The sequence below is a fragment of the Canis aureus genome, chromosome 6 (genome assembly GCF_053574225.1).
Source record: "Canis aureus isolate CA01 chromosome 6, VMU_Caureus_v.1.0, whole genome shotgun sequence".
Classification (NCBI taxonomy): Eukaryota; Metazoa; Chordata; class Mammalia; order Carnivora; family Canidae; genus Canis; species Canis aureus.
The window spans coordinates 70,319,437-70,331,905 of record NC_135616.1 but is presented as its reverse complement, the minus strand read 5'-3'; the positions used below and the strand labels follow the sequence as shown (position 1 = coordinate 70,331,905).

Genomic DNA, 12,469 nt, shown 5'->3' with positions numbered 1-12,469 from the left:
AAGATCTGAAACCAAGTCATCAAACTCCAAAGACCATCCTCTCTCGTTAAGCTATATTGCTACACAATACAGCGGAAGTATAAAAGTGGAGCTACAAAATATTGTCTGATCTCACAGCTCCCCTCTCTCCCTCCGTGCTTCTCCCACAACCAAAAACTAGAATCCTAAAGATTTTAGAAGAAATTGAGTAAACAAAAACATAAAATCAAGGAAGCAATCCACAAATATTTGTTGACTACATACTATCTTCTGAGCATACACAAAACTACTTTTGTTGCTATATGTCTGGAGAAACCTTTTTTATCATTCATGCCAAGAAAGGTTCTTCCTCCACCCCTGAGGCTTCATTTCATGGTTGTAGAGTTATGGATTTGGAGGACATGGAGTACAGTCATGGTCCTATGAAAGCATGCAAAAGCCATCATCATGATTTGCAGCTCACCACCGAATCCTGTCATCCCTATCCCAGCCAATGAGAGTTGAGTCAGTGAACAAGGACCAACCACACTATGATCACGGCAAGAAGAAATGTATATAATCAATCAACCTCTCTAGCAGAGTAGCAGCTAGCCACCAACACTCACGTGGACCAATGCTCCTGGGACACTTGGAGTCGGTGAACCTTGTCCCACCAACAAGCACTGCCAGATGTCAGAACCCTGCTGCCTGCCCATCCAGCCAGGGCTTCCACCCAAGATTTTCCAAGTTCACATAGGGTCCCAGCATCAGGCTTGAGAGCCTTGAAGTCACAGCCTCTGCCTTTTGATCTCCCAGATAAGATAGGGTGGAGGTGGACGATAGGGTGGGAGGCAGGTAGGGTCCTATTCTTTTTATTTTGAGAAAAGATTTTTTTTTTAATTTATTCAAGAGAGAAGGAGAGAGCAAGCTGGAGGAGGAAGAGGGATAAGCAGTCTCCAAACTGAGCACAGAGCCTGACACAGGGTTCAATTTCACAACCCTGAGATCGTGACCTGAACCGAAATCAAGAGTCAGACTCTTAACTAACTGAGCCACCCAGGTGCCCCCATCCTATTCTTTTTAGCAATGTGATTCTTATCCTTGATTCTCCCTCTTTCTTAATGAGCTGTTTGGGGAAAGTCTGATTTTTATACTTGGGAAGAAGAAGAATATAAATTTTCAATCTGAGACAATTTTCACCTAAAATACTTTATTTTACTCAAGTTTCATATTTTACAGATGGGCAAATAGAGATTCAGAGAAGCTTAGTAATGGTCCCTGACCACAGCGGCAAAAGTTAGATTTGAACCCAGCGTTGTCTGATTCCAAAGGCCTTGCTGGTTGCACTATGCCAGTGTTTCTTAAACTGGGCTGCTCTTCAGAATCACCAAGAGAATAGTTAAGAATACAGTTTCCCAGTCCTGACCGCAGGCTTCTGAATCCCTCTCCAGGGGCAGGGCTCAGCAATCCTTGTTTGCACTCAGCCCGGGGGCAGATAAAGATGAGCCAAACTGGGGCTACGCCCCATTGTGCCGTGCAGTAGGAAAGACCAGAGAGTAAGTTGAGTGGGGACGCTGAGAGAATGAACGGAGAAGAGAATGGAAGGGGCCTTCTGTGCTGTTGCCCAGGGCTGGCCCTGCCCAAACACTGGCGCCTGTCACTTAGTAGTTGAGATCCTGACATTGGGCCTGGAGGACAATTAATGACATCAAGAAAAGGCCTTTCCAGTCAGCTGTTTTCCTTACATCTCTACTGTGGAAAGGGAATATCGTGCCTGTGGAATTCAGCTGCAAAGAATCATCTCCAGATCTATTTTTAATAGATCTCCAGAAATGGAGAAAAGCCTGTCAAGGTTCAGAATGTGCTCATCATTTTCCTGATTCAGGAAAACTGCCTTGATTTAGTGCTCATTGCTTGTAAGCCTGCGCTCACAGACAAATTGGCTGAGTGTGAGGTATGCGGGCAGTCGGGGAGCTTCAGCTGGAGACTGTGTCACAGAGGAATCCAGATGGCAGGAGGGCGGGCTCCCTTTCTCTCACTCTCTGGTTGTGCCCAAAGTTCAGAGCTGCCTCAGGCCTGGAGGTCTGAGCACCTCTCCCAGAGCTCCTGGTGGGAGACTCGGGGATGGTCCCTCAGGAGGCTATTTAGAGGCCTGAAAATCTGAGGGAAGAAGTGGTTTTAAAGATGGTTTGGCGAACAAGGGGTGGTAGAAAGGGAGGTGGGTGGGGGGTGGGGGTGAGTGGGTGACGGGCACTGAGGGGGGCACTTGATGAGCACTGAGTGCTATTCTATATGTTGGCAAGTTGAACACCGATAAAAAACAAATTAAAAAAAAAGGAAGGTACATCTGAAAAAAAAAAAAAAAGATGGTTTGGCTTTCTGCTCCTCCCCATTGGACATTTTCTGGTGCAGTGCCAGCCATGTCCTGGAGACACGACGGTGAAGGTCAGAGTAAATGGGTTTGACCATATTGGGCACCTGGTCATCAGGGCTGCTTTTAACTCTGGCAAAGTAGATATTGTCACCATCAATGACCTTTCATTGACCTCAGTGACATGGTCTACATGTTCTAGTATGATTCTACCCACAGCAAATTCAACAGCACGGTCAAGATTGAGAACAGGAAACTTGTCATATGTGGAAAGCCCTTCTACATCTCCTAGGAGCAAAATCCCAAAATGAGGTGATGCTGATGCTGAGTATGTTGTGGAGTCCACTGGGGTCTTCACTATGGAGAAAGCTGGGGCTCACTTGAAGGGTGGGGCCACAGGGGTCATCATCTCTGCCCCTTTTGTTGATGCCTCCCTGTTTGTGATGCGTGTAAACCATGAGTAATATGACAACTCCCTCAAGATTGTTGGCAATACCTCTTGTACCACCAACTGCTTGGCTCCTCTGGCCAAGGTCATTCATGACAACTTCAGCATCATGGAGGGAATCATGACCACAGTCCATGCGATTGTTGCCACCCAGAAGACCATGGATGGCCCCCCTCTGGGGAGTTGTGGTGTGATGGCCAAGGGGCTGCCCAGAACATCATCCCTGCTTCTACTGGCACCACCAAGGCTGTAGGCAAAATCATCCCTGAGCTGAATGGGAAGCTCACTGGCACAGCCTTCTGTGTCTCCATCTCCAACATGTCAGTCTCCTGCCACCTGGAGAAAGCTGCCAAATATGATGACATCAAGAAGGTGATGAAGTAGGCATACCCCCTCAAGAGTATTCTAATCTACACTGAAGACCAGGTTGTCTCCTGTGACTTTAACAGTGATATCCACCCTCCCACCTTTGATACTGTGTCTGGCATTGCCTTCAATGGCAATTTTGTCAAGCTCATTTCCTGGTATGACAATGAATTTGGCTATAGCAACTGGGTCCACATGGCCTCCAAGGAGCAACAGGCAGCCCCAGTGAGAGAAAGAGGAAGAGAAAGGCCCTCAGCTGCTGGGAAGTCCTTGCTCCAATTCATCCTCCAACACACTGAGACTCTCCCAACCTCTATGGTCTCATCCCAGATCCCCTGAAGAAGGGGAGGGACATGGGGAGCCCTACCTTGTCATGTATCATCAATGAAGTATACTGTACCCAACAACAAAAACAAAAATTGATTAAAAATGTACAGTGATTGTATTTGAATACTCAAGTTCTCAAGTTGGAAGTTCAACCAATAAGAGAATGTTTCATTTTAGATAATGTGATAACCACCATTGTTGAGTTTCTTTGCCAATGTTGAGTGTGAACCAAGAGAAAGGGCTGAAGTATTTAAAATGTCTAAATTGCCTAAATGTAGGAAAGGATGTTTGACATGCCTTAACTTGATGAACCTCTTTACTAAGAGTAAGGATGAATCCTACCCTGAAGCCTCCAGCAAAGAGGTCACTTTGTACCAATTAAAATCCAGGCCATCACTTTGACATACCCTGTGGCTTTGCTGTCTCCGGAGCCAGGAGCAGCCTGCCCAGAGCTTTCAAGGCTCAGTTGTGCAGCATCAGGATCCAATTTCACATCAATGAACACGGCAGGAGTCAGCCCTGGTTGGGGGCATTGTTCACATGTATGTGTTTGTGCTACGTGTCCACAGGTGAGTACACACATCCACATCACTCACTGGCTGGGAGCTCTCTTGTTCCAACCTTCCTTCCATCCCAGACCTGGATCCCTGTGTTCAGGGATGGTGGGATTGATGCTGCATGAACTTGTGTTTGACTCCTTTTAACTGGAGGTCATGTGGATGACCAGAAGTTGTGCCTCAATATAATAGAACTTGCTAAATCCAAGACCACTTGCTTTTCTCAGCCTAAGCGATTCAACCAGGTATAATTGGTGCCCATATGGAACCTTTGCTCCCATCGGTATGCTCCCTGGGTGGCCCATTAGAGAAGACCCAAGGGAGAAGCAGCTGCAGGTATGATCCCTCTCCCCAGTCCAGCTTCCTCACAGATAATGTTCCTTCCACTATTTGTTATTTGTTTTTAACCATATTCTTCTAATTCCTTGAAGGTGTGAATAGCTAACCACACTGCCAACTTGGCTGACACAAATAGGTATTAGTGTTGTAATTAAGTGAAACTTACCCAACAGTTATAAGACTTGCAAAATGATAGGAGGCATATAAGCATTACTTTGCTTCCTGGTAATTAATTCTAGTGGACGTAAATAAGCTCAACCACTGCCTTCCCGAGTACTGTACCTCTCAAGCTGCAGACTTAATAGAGGCTTTTCAAATTCTTAGATATTAGCTGGATTGTCTGGTTTTGTGTTGGCGGGACACCAACCGACATTTCTTTCCTACTGGAGGAGAATCTCCCAGCGTGTAAGGTCTCGGTAGGTGGCTACTTTAGAGACTAAAAAGGCCAGGCACTCCTTGTCTTTGCACCCAGGTGTCCAGGTATCAGCCTGATTCAGTACAATATGTGTGCCAAGACTTCAGTGTTGAACAAGTGACACAACGTGCAGAGGCAAGAGAACTCTTTCACAGTGAGGAGGGGTCTGTACCAGGCCATTCTGGCTACAAAGCATTTGTTGTGCTTCCTGCTTCTTTCCTGCAGACTCATCCCATACCTCTTTCCAATAAATTCCCTTTCTGGTTACAACAACCAGACACTGTTTCTGGATCTTGCTCCTGAAATCACTCCCTCAGTTGTGGCAGGCATTATCCTACCCAACAGCTGCTCCACCCCTTTCTTGCTATTGGAACCATACGTTTCATTTGTTTGTACTTCCAGCTGGTCCAAGTGAATGGATCATGATTGTCCAGTCCCATCCTCTTGTCCAGTGACCTGTAACTCAGTTCTGGCCAGAGACCCAAAAGGAAGCTGCTAGATGGAAGCTGATTGTGCCCCTCCCCCATTTTTCCTCCTTGAGAAGCTGCTACAGGAGAAGGGAAGGTTGGAGCCCCGGCAGCCATCTCACCTCAATGAGGGGACACCACAGCAGTCACGAAAAAGGCAGAGAAGAGAGAAGAGTGAGAGTCCTTCATGACCTTCTAGAGGCACCACACCAATCCCAGAACTACCTTCGTGTCTGGTCTTGTGGGTTTGCTATAATGAATCAGCCTGTCATTTAATTCTTTATTCCAAGTGTTGCATTATTTGCAGCTGAAACATTCATATATGCTGATTCACTGAATTTCACTGTTTTCCCAAATAATTAATCACACGTTATTGAGGCTAAATGAGATCTGTGAGATCAGTTAGCTTTGAATCACTATGTAACAGAAGAAGCTGAAGCAGATGCAGAGGCAGAACCAGAAGGAGAACCTGGACCTCTTTAGTTTTGCCCCATGGCAGATTCCCCAACACCCTGAAGACTGAGAACCCACAGCAGGGCACTGGTGGGCAACTATAGGGACAGAGCCTGAATCCTAGTGTCTAAGTGTTGTTGGGCAAAGGGGCAAAAAAGAAGAGCAGAGTGGGCTGGGCTTAGACAGGTCTGTGGCCAGAAACACCTGGGACACCAGAGCCTGAAGAAGGATGAGATGTGTTTCCAGGTCTTTCTGGCAGGGCTCACTCACACATACACACAGGCAACCCTGCCCTTGTCCACACCACCCCCCAACATGCACACACACTTTTACCCTGAGCTCCACTTCCCAGCCTCTTGAGCCTGAGATCTCCAGTTTCCCTACGCCTGGCATCAGAGTCCTCTTCCTCTCACAGATGAGTGCTTTTTGTAGTTTTTGTTGGTTTCATGCCCTGTATTTTGCTCTACTTCACAATTTTTCTTGCCACTGTGCTTGGGCCAAAGATAGCTTGAGGAGAAGCTAGAAATTAACTTTCGCATCCGCAAAGCTGCAAAAGAGTGAACCGGACCTAGTGGGGATATCAGCCAAGGAAAGCAGCTAGCTGGCAGAGATGCCGGTGTGCTGTGATTTCTTCAGAAAGACCCCTCTCCCCCAACTGCTACCCCAAATCGTGCTTCCTTTGCCTGGGAAATTGGTGCTAAAATTCTACCATTAGAGATACAATGGAAATATTCCTAGGAGACAAAATGCTCCATAATACTCCTCAAGGTGAGTGAATTTTTATGATCCTATCAAGAGGGTAGACATCGAGAGGGATGGGAAGTATGTGATGGTTAGTTCCATGTGTCAACTTGACTGGGCTTGTTCTAGGTGTTTTTAGATGAGAAGGACATTTAAATTGGTGGACATTGAGTAGAGCAGATTGCCCTTCATAATGTGGGTGGCCAGCTGAAGTCCTAACGAGAATAAAAAGACCAACTTCTGAGCAAGAGAGAATTCTCCAGCCAACTGCCTTCAGATTTCATCTGCAGTACCAGCTCTTCCTGGTTCTACCACAGATGGTCTTTGGTCTGGAACACGTGCATATATTATATACGTACGTGTATATAATATATATATATATATATACATTCTATTAAATCCATCCCTTGGGAGACCTAAAACAAGTGGTATATACCAGATATATTGGAGTGTTGAGGGTAGCATCAGAAGACTCCTTTCGTTATACAGGATAGTCTCTGTAAGTAAGACTGTCCTGCTGACAGGGCACACACAGGCGAGCAAGAGGGCAGTGGGGACAGTTGCATCCTTCCTAGGGGAAACATTGGGGGAGGGGGAGGGCTGGGAGGAGGATGGCAGGTATGTCAGGCCATAGCGGAGGACCTGAGCCATCAGGGTAAGGAGTGGAAGTTACAACAGTGCAGCCACGAAGGAGTCACTAGAGATTCTTGAGGCAGAGAGTGGCATAATCCAAACACTAAATCTGGTGGCCATGTGTGGAGGGACAGAATGAGGGAACTGATGTCAGGGACCCCAGGGAAGACATAGCGAAAGGCTGAGTGTGGGCATGAAGGGATGGTAGAAAAATCATGAGAAAAGAACAAAGCGAAAAAAAAAAAAAGAAAAAGAAAGGAACAAAGTAGAATCCAAGTGGCCAGGTCCCCAAGGATATGATGGGGGAATGTAACACTATGAAAAGAAGCTAAAAAGTGAGGCCAGGGAACTGGTATGTGGGGAAGAACCAGTGAGTATTAGGGGCTGGTTGGTCACCCAAGTGGAGATATTACTGCAATTATTATTGGCCAAAACACATTGAGAACATACCTTCTACCAGGCACCGTGTTAAGCCCTTTGCATGCATTATCTCATTTATTCCTCACAGCCCCCCAATGGGCAGATGCTATTATTATCCCCATTTTACAGATGAGAATATTAGGGCTCTGAGAAGCTAAGTACTTGCCAAGTTTCCACAGTTAATAAGAACCCAGTTTTCTTACTCCAAAGCTCCTAACCACCTCGAGGCTTTGGCACTTGAGCAAGAGGTCAGAAGCTGGTCCATGGCCATGGGAATGACAAGAAGGGTCTGAGGAGTATCTGGGACCTCCAAGGAAATTTGGAGAAGGAAATGGACGGGAGAACTAATCTTTATTGAATACCCTTAGACTAGTCACTTAGCTATTACTATCTGTAAGTTAGCCTTTAATCAGACTCCTAAGAGCAACTTCCCCCTTCAGCAGCAGGATCATAGTGGGGTCTAGAGTTGGTGTCCATGTGCCACCAACAGCTCACTAACCATGGCGTGGAGTCACCCTTACCTGAGCATGAAGGAAGCCCCTCATACCTTCTACTTTCCGCCTCAAGTCCCCAATTTCTATTTTTTTCGAACTGGGAGTTCTTTTCTAGTTGTGAATCTGGACAGCAGATGCAGAGGTGAGGGGAGCAGGTCTGGGGGTCACTATAGTTTTTGGTTACTCCCTGGAGAACTTCAGTGATAGTCTGGGATGGAGACAAAAGTGCTGAGAGGATGGCCAGTGAAGAAGGGGAGATGTTGGAGACAGAGAAACAGGGAAGGAGGACTTGAGGGCATTGGGGCCGCAGAAGCATTCGCCCTCTCTCAAGTCTCGCTTTTATCCACTCACATCTCCACGCTAGGCTTTTTGACTCCCTTTTCATCTCCTAAAAGAAAAGATACTCAAGAAAACACTTGAACTGAAACCAAATTGATCCCCTTTCCCTTGAAGCCGACCCCATGGCTCTTTTCCCCCCCGGGTACGGCCATCAATGCCTCCTCCTTCCTCATGCACATCTCTGCAGGAGCCAAAAACAAACCATTCGCCTTCAGAAACTTCTCCTTCATCAGTCCTTCCCCGTGACCCCATGTGAAAAGACGTGAACCTTAGGAACCTGGAGCAAAATTCCTACCTATCTTCAGTCTCGTTCATGGCCTGCAAGTAGAGATGGAGATGAATGGGAGTACCCACCTCAGTCCTTCCTGCTTTGAGTCTGCCTTCCTCACCCAGATCTGTGTTCCCAGCACACCTGGGGCTCCTGGCAAGTGTTTGTGGGATAAATGAATGAATGAACAAACATGAAATGAAAGGTGTCAAGGGAAGAGACTGCTGGATGGAGGAGCCTCCAGTCTCCTTGGCTGGCACCGTGGTGAGTCACATGGCTCTCCACACTTCCAAGGAAAAGCTCTGAAAACCATTAGCTTGGACTCCGGCCCAGCTGGCATGGAGTAGATTTTAGTCAGCCTGCTGTGGAGGTCATACACTGGATGCCCATCCTTGGACCAGTGGCCTCGTTTCTGGTACCCAACACTCCTAGCCAGATCCAGGCTCAGACCTTCTGGCTATTGTCCTGTTTGGGCAAGGCAGTGGGGTGGAAGCTCCCAGCAGGTGGGCACTTGGGCTCACCACCTGTGTACCCTCAGGGGCAGGATCACCATAGGTGGTGGGTGGATGTCAAGGGGGAAAAAAATAGCTCATTAGATCTGCCAGCATTCTGAACACAGAGCCGTCATTCAGGTCACACAGCAGCTCAGGGAGGAAGATGAGGAAATAAACATGGGCAAAGAAGTTAACAGACTTCTTGAAGCCTGCACAGGTATTTTGGTAGAGACCCAGGATTGGTTCAAATCAAGTCTTTTGTTCCAAAGGCCATGTTCTTTTTTTCAACCATGAAAACTCAAATGGATCTGAAGCCTAGAAGAGGGAACCATGGTGTCCCAGAGTCCAGGCAGTTAGTGCTCACCCCTCTCCCCACCCAGGCTGAGTCGTAAAGGGCAGCAGCTCCTTTTAGGCTTCAAGTGGCTCACTGACATGTTGCTAAGACTGGGTCTCTGCGACCTCTCAGATGCCAGGATGGGAAAGAGAAGGCTCCTTCTGAGACCTACAGGGCCTGGGTAGGGTCTGGATGCCAAGGATAGGCCTCCTGCTTCTACCTGAAACCCCGAGGGTCTCCTCCTCTTGCTGGGGCCTGGGGGCCCATAGCAAACAGCCAGAGGTCAGGCCATACTCATGCTCTGGAAGGACCCAGTGTCCCATGGGCGAAAGGAGAGGCAGAGCCAAAGAGCCTGGCAAGGGAAGACCACTTGACCCCAAAACAAGGTGAGCACATGGGCCAACCCAGCCTCTCCAAGCATGCTCAGGTGTCTGAGAGGCAGCTTGAAGGGGCCCCAATCATGGTTAGCTAACTCCAGCCGAGTCTGTGGCTTGCCTCCAGAGCTCTGTGGCCTTGAGCAAGTCACTCAACCTCTGTGAGACCCCCTTCCCTGTGATCATCACACACTTCAGAAGACTACAATGGGCATCGAATGAGATGGGGGGTGTGAGTGAAGCACTGCCCAACAACGTGTACAAAAGAAACGGAGAGAAAACATTCAATTAACATTTGTCAAATGGAACTGTTCTTATTTCCAACTAGATGTTGACTTTGCAGCTTTTACCTAGTTGGATTTGGGTTAATATTCCCCCATATTTTCTCATTCTGCCTTTTAATTTGTACTTGAGTGATTGGGGAGTGACAAGGAGCATTAATTGCGAGTCTAGTGTGTGCTGAATTAGTCCTTTTCAAAGTTAGTTCCCTGGGCAGATTGTACCAACATCTCCTTGCAATTTAGAAATGCAAATTCTTCGAGGCTCACCCCAGGCATACTGATTCAGAAACTCTGGGTGGGGCCCAGTAACTAGTATTTTGGTAAGTTCTCTGCTGATGCCAGTGCATGCTAAATCCACTGTCCTAAATATTGTACATGAGTATCTCATTTAATTCTAAAATGCCTTAGGAGGTGGCAATTACTATCTCTGACTTACAGATGAGAAGCGGGCTTTAGTGAAGTCAATGCCTTGCTCCAGGCCCACACTATTGCTCTTTGCTCTCACTACTACAGTGCCTCCCAGAAGCGGGAGAGTTTTGTTCCCAGAGGGTGTCCTACGAGCAGGTGTGAGGGGCAGGAGTAACTGGTGAAGAGGGAATGTTCTTCTGGGCTGATGAATAGGATAACCAGATGCTTTTACATGGTGTGCAAGACCAGCCAGACTGTCACCTTTAATGAAAACAGACAAAGATTAGTGCTAGGGCTGTCCTCCTATTGAGCTGGCATTCAGAAGGCGCCACTGCTAGTTTGCAATGTGCCCAGAGCTCTGCCATCCCAGATCAGGAGTTTCAGCGGCAGACCTGTTGCTGATGACACCGTCAATGACGCACGGAACTCCTGCTGCTTGCCCTAGAGGATCTGTAATTTGATCTCCACCCAGCGATGTCATGCCCTTTAAAGGAGGAGAGAATGGAGATCTAGAGAGGCCCAGGGACAAAAGCTCACCATCAAGGGGCCCGGCTCTAAGGATCATTCCTTCCATCAGGCTTTCATTGGGAGAAGGCAGTTCTCGGAGTCCTCAGAAACAGGCAATCCCCTAGCCGTGGCACCCTGGCCCTCCTCCCCGCGGGCTCCCTGCCCAGGAGAAAGCCAGCGGGAGGGTGCAGAGCCCCGGGCGCCCCAGCCGGAGGAGCCCAAGAGCGCCCGGTCCGCGGCCACGAGATGGCGCTGTGGTTCAGGGCACTCGGGGGCCCCGCCCGGCCGGCCCCTGCCCTCCCCTCTCCGCCCCTTTGCCAACTTGAGGATTTTAAATATTGCACAACTCGGCCTCAAGAATGAGCCCTTTGCAAGCCGGGAACGCCGCACTAGCGTTGCATGGGGACCGATGGGGCCTTGCGCTGGCCACCGCGAGCCCTGGGGACCGTGCGAACTGAGGGAGGGGCCGGGCTGTACCCCAAAGCTAACAGAACACGGGGGGGGGGGGGGGGGGGGGGCAACTCTAATACCAAGAAAGGGTTGCTTGGTTTTGTTTTTTTCTTTTTTTGCCATGAATAAATGATCTCCCTCCCCCTAAAGCACGCTCCAACTTTAAAACTTAGCCATGGCAGTTTTTTCCTTTATACCAAAAATAAATTACAAGGGGAGTCGGAGTCCCGGCCTGCTGTCCCTTCGGGCCCAAAGTCTTTTTTCCATAGCTTAAGAAAAACAGGCACAGGTAGGTTTGTGCACATGCTTCCCCAGAATTCTGAGTTCGAATCCTGGATCTGCCCTTAAAAATTGTGTACCACCCAGAGAGTTCTTTAATCTCCGGAGGCCAGCTTTTCTCGTAGGGAATAATATAGTGGATTGTCGGGAAAATTAAATACATGTAAGCCACGGAGCATAGTGCTTTGACATGTAGTAAGTGCTCAATAAATGTTACCATTATTTCTTTTCCACTAATACTCACTGGCTTGTCGTTGTTAGCAGGGTAGGCCAGACACTTGGCATTCAGTCCAGGCAGCCTTGTGTTTGGGGCTGACTTCATTTGGGCTGCCTTATGGCCCCCAGGGGGCTGGCTGATAGACCTCTAAGCTCAGAAGACCCAGCACTGGCCCCTGCATGGTACACAGTAACTAAATTGGGTCGCCCTGGTCACCACAGACCACAGCCTCCAGCTATGATTCTTCCTCCATCCTGTCTTCTCCAGGTGGCCGGTGCTCGCAGACACCTGCCATCACAATTGCTCAGTGCCCCCCCTTCTGTGCTGTGGTGCCCAGTTTTGAGTGACACAAGCTACAGCCTTTTACTTTCCTGCTCCCCAGGGCTGGAGGGATGTCTAGAGTGGGCCAGGGCAGCTCCAAAGCTTGTTCGATTTCCACTCAGGGTTGGAGAGACCATGTGGTCCGTAGAAAGCCCTGCACGGGCCCAGGGAGGACCCTGGTTCCAGAGCCTTGGCCCGGGGAAGTGTG

General features: G+C 48.3%; 1 long non-coding RNA gene across 1 annotated transcript; it reads left to right on the top strand.

Annotated features, from left to right (window-relative positions):
* The first annotated feature begins 2,258 nt into the window (after positions 1-2,258).
* On the top strand, positions 2,259-5,524 carry LOC144316342 (uncharacterized). Its single transcript, XR_013382236.1, has 2 exons — positions 2,259-4,363; positions 5,184-5,524. It is a non-coding gene; the product is annotated as an uncharacterized LOC144316342 (long non-coding RNA).
* The last annotated feature ends 6,945 nt before the right edge of the window (positions 5,525-12,469 follow it).